Genomic DNA, 4,480 nt, shown 5'->3' with positions numbered 1-4,480 from the left:
TGTGCTTGTGTAAACCTTGGATCTCCACAATCTGGCCAAAGATAAGTCATCACAAATTGAGTATCCAATGAACCCCCATGTCCGGCCAGAAAACAAACAAACAAATAAACAAATAAATAAATAAATAAATAAATAAATAAATAAATAAATAAAACTGTTCTCATGGATATAAACAATAAAACTAAAGCATCTGTAAGATTTTGAAAAGTTGATCCAAGGCAGAGTTTGTACAACGAATACTGGTCCAGAGAGACCTTCTGAACCCATCAATCCTTTGGGATTATCCAAGAATTAATCATCATTCTTATGTTGATCTTCTTGCTATATATTAATATTTCCTTGTAAACACATAGACAATGAATGGAGTAGACAAAGACAGATGATAGTGTTTTTAAAAACATGGCAGTGTTTCCTGTAGGATAAGTGTTTTCAAATATGATCACTTAATCAAATGAGTCTTTAACAGGTTTTTATTTCCGAAGAGATAAAATGAATTCAGCATTTGGGAATTCCATATTGCAATTTACAACCTATATATGACTTTCACTACACATCATCTCACTTTCACTATCTGAGAGTACAAGTCTCTAGAGCCTTCTTAGCAAGTTCTTTTGAATTGATGGCAGTGAGGACATATTGATTAGATTTCAGTAGAATATTCAGAGATCATCATGCATTGACTCTCCAAAACTCCTGAAAAGGACAAAAACAAAAATAAACTAATGCAGCAAAGTTCAGTTTATTAGAAATACTACAATGAAAGCGAATACCACCTTGAAAGAGTTTTAATCTTTTCTCAGGAGAGAAAATTTGGAGAAGAGTATTGATAAAGTTTTTATTAAAATAAGTTTTTTAATAATCTGTCCATGGCAACCATTGTACTTTTGCAATCTGCTTCTAGTTTAGACAGAGAAGGCACTTGGTATATATAATATGAACACACATTTCTTCAATATTTCTTACAGATGCTATTAGTAATTGGCTCAGAGAACTCGCCATTAGGGGCAGTGCATCACTTAACAATGGCTGGGCGTGAAAGAGGCAAGTTAATTTATTTTAAAATTTTAGCATTCTCCTTGTTCCAGTCTGAATATATCTGAATTGAGAGTATATTAATGAAGATTGAAGTGCTGCATGTTTAATGACAGTTTCATCTTTATTCAAAATATGTATACAAAGGAAAAGATATGTCTTTTCATGGGTTTATAATATCTTGATTAATGGAAGATTCATTATATCAATAGAGAATTTTTAATAAGTTAAAATTTTGCATCTTATATAAAATCAAAAATAGTATGAGCACATATTGAAAATTATCTGACTTCTTAATTAGAGAACTAATCTAAAGATGAAGCTGGTCCTAAGGAGAAGTAGAGCAATGTTGACTTTTATTACCCTTCAAAGGAATGCTGAAATGAATTTGCTAATCGACACGAAACTAGTTAATGTACTATTTTTAATAAACTGTCATATTATAAGCTATATTTTCTATAGGTAATCTATAGAAATAGATGAATACATAATCTATAAATAAATAGTTAAATAAACAAGCTATTTCCTCCATGTCTAAAGTATACTATAATAGCAAATGCAAATTCAAAAGTATATTTTTTTCAGGAAACAAATTATCTTTATCTGCAACTGTTTATGCTCCAGTAGATGTCGAAGTTCAGGCAGCAATGTCTAAGTTTAAATAATTGTTCTTTGCAGTCAGCATCAATTTTTTTTTTTTTTTTTTTTTTTTTTGAGAGGGAGTCTCGGTCTGTCGCCCAGGCTGGAGTGCAGTGATGTCATCTCGGCTCACTGCAAGCTCCGCCTCCCGGGTTCACGCCATTCTCCCGAGTAGCTGGGACTACAGGCGCCCGCCACGACGCCCGGCTAATTTTTTTGTATTTTTAGTATAGACGTGGTTTCACCGTGTTAGCCAGGATGGTCTCGATCTCCTGACCTCATGATCCACACGCCTCGGCCTCCCAAAGTGCTGGGATAACAGGCGTGAGCCACCGCGCATGGCCAGCATCAATATTTTTAAACATTTTAAAGTTTGAAATAATTTTAGGCTTACAAAAATTGCAAAATATTACAGAGTTTACTTATATTTCTCAACTTTCTTCATCTAATGTTAACATTTTGCCCTAATTTCCAAACACAATTGTCCAATGAAGAAACCAGGGTCTTTGTAGATGTGGTTGATTCTAGGGCTGGGGCAGGCAGGAAGATGTGTCAGAGACACTTGGGGGTTTCAGAAAGTAAGAAAATGATTACAAAGAAGAAGAAGAAGAAAAAGAAAAACCATATTGAAAGACTCCGGGAGCCAAGCTGAAGGATTACCTAATGACCAAACCTGGAGCAATTTAAAAAACAAACATCAATATTTTCTATGGAATGAAGGATATTTTTAAACAAAATGAAAATGCTATGGTAAGAATTGGGGTAGGAGAAATGACATCATTTGGATAGATGGGAAGGAAACAATGCCAAAAGGTACCTCGACAGAGTTTTCTTTTTGTAATATGGGGTATTTGCAGTAATTGGCTATAGTTGTTGGCCTTCTATAAGTATCTATGCTTATACACACCCTAGAAAGTCTTTGTACAAACACCTTTTCCAGTTTGAAGACCACTCGTGTAATAAGTAGGGTTTCTGTTTCATATTTACTGTGATAAATGCCAATAAGAAAAGAAACAATAAATTTCAAATGTAGCCAATAAAGACATTTTTACTGAATGTCTACTAAATCCCAGGTACTCTCAAGAAGTCCCTTCCTTTGAAAAAGTTTTATTATAGTAAAACAAGAGATTATTAATTTCATAGAGCAGACAATAAGTGAGTTAATTTTAGTGATTTTTAAAGACAGCACTGTATACATTATTTGATTCCATACAAGAAGATAAATGAAAATATGCTCAAGAGATTATTAAATTTCCATGGAAACTAGAAGCATGTATCTGTATAAAACTTGATACTTTATAAATATTAAATTGTACCATTATCTGCAGATGTACCAATTTGTCTGACTTTGGCAAAATTATATAACTGTTTCTAAAACAAATAAGTTTATAATGAAAGTGGCACAAAGTGAAAAACGCAGTGTCTATTTTCTACCTCCTATTTTTTCATTTTAAAATAATGGAACAAGCAAAATTTAATGGCTAATTTAAGACTTTAAAATAGATTACATACTATGATATAATATAATAATGCTTTGCTACTGGATTCCAAATACTAAATTTCGATGTTCTTGGTATTTTAAAGATAAAATTAGAATTCACAATGCTACTATTTATAATTTTGATGATTTTTAAAATAATCACAAAATCAATGTTAGTGAAAATTAAAATTTTTACTAAGGATTAGTTTCTGAATTATAATTATAATTATTTTGATAATATGAATTACAAAAAGATCTTATGTAAGTGGAAACAATATTTCTAGTCTTGCACTAATCAAGCCTGGGAAATTAGAGAGGTTTTTTTCTTACATGCTTTGTTGCTGCTTTTCTAATTCTTCAGATATATACTTTGTGTTATTCAGTGCTGTAAAAACAATACTTCTTACAAGAAATAATTCAACAGTTCAAAAATTACGATTATAGTACTTTTTATACTAATTATAGGCATAAAATATTTCAGCGAGACTGGTTCAATATTAATCATATTTTGCCTCTTGTAATACAGGTCATATCACGTTATTCATAAGTATTCGTTTGTATTATACGCAACTTGGAAATAATCATGAGAAAATAACTGATTAAGGCATAAATGTCTAATATTATAAAATTACCTACTACTCATTTCTGTTTTATATAATTAACTTTACATTAAAATGTAACTCAAGCTTCATTATGTAATTACTAAAACACATATGTCATTAATTGCATTAACACTGTTTCCACTAAGATAATGAAAAAATTAACTTCTATTTTTATACTTGAATTTGGGATTGTGTATTCAGATCAATCTGTTTCAAATTATTTAGCAATTATGCAACTATTCTTGTTTAATATACAACTATTTTACCAGTCATCTTTTAATGCAACCTTATCATTATTTTTAAAATTACTAATGTACTAATGTTCTTTTCATTTGTGTAGTCATGTTTATATCAGTCCCAACCTTTGTTGATAGTAATTTGGCAGAAAAAGTCCAGGTTATCAGCCTTTCTGAACTGATGAAAGTGGTTTCCTTAGCAACTGAAGAACTGTAGAATCTCTCGGAACACCTGTTCTTCCCACTCATAATTCCTGCAGCTGAGAAGTATGCACTTGAAAACTGACTTTTTATTTTGATTTTTGCTTCTATATATTCAGCTTGGTTAGGACTGAGAAAGTTTGCTGAGTTTGACTTACTTGCACAGCTCAAAGGACCAAAGAGTCTGCATGCTTTAGACTTATTATTATGACTAGCAATTAGTATTTCATCTCCCCCATCCCTGAAGTATTCCTCATGTATTTTCCAAAGTCCTGAGCAGCCAGAGATAA

General features: G+C 31.5%; 1 long non-coding RNA gene across 1 annotated transcript; it reads right to left on the bottom strand.

Moving 5' to 3' along the window:
- Positions 1-452: 452 nt before the first annotated feature.
- Positions 453-4,184, bottom strand: LOC129528033 (uncharacterized). Its single transcript, XR_008673181.2, has 2 exons — positions 4,116-4,184; positions 453-693 (listed from the first exon to the last, which is right to left on the bottom strand). It is a non-coding gene; the product is annotated as an uncharacterized lncRNA (long non-coding RNA).
- Between the last annotated feature and the right edge of the window lie 296 nt (positions 4,185-4,480).

Source organism: Gorilla gorilla, chromosome 19 (assembly GCF_029281585.2).
Source record: "Gorilla gorilla gorilla isolate KB3781 chromosome 19, NHGRI_mGorGor1-v2.1_pri, whole genome shotgun sequence".
Taxonomy (NCBI): Eukaryota; Metazoa; Chordata; class Mammalia; order Primates; family Hominidae; genus Gorilla; species Gorilla gorilla.
Note: the sequence above shows the minus strand (reverse complement) of the source record. Positions and strands in the feature narration are given on the sequence as shown.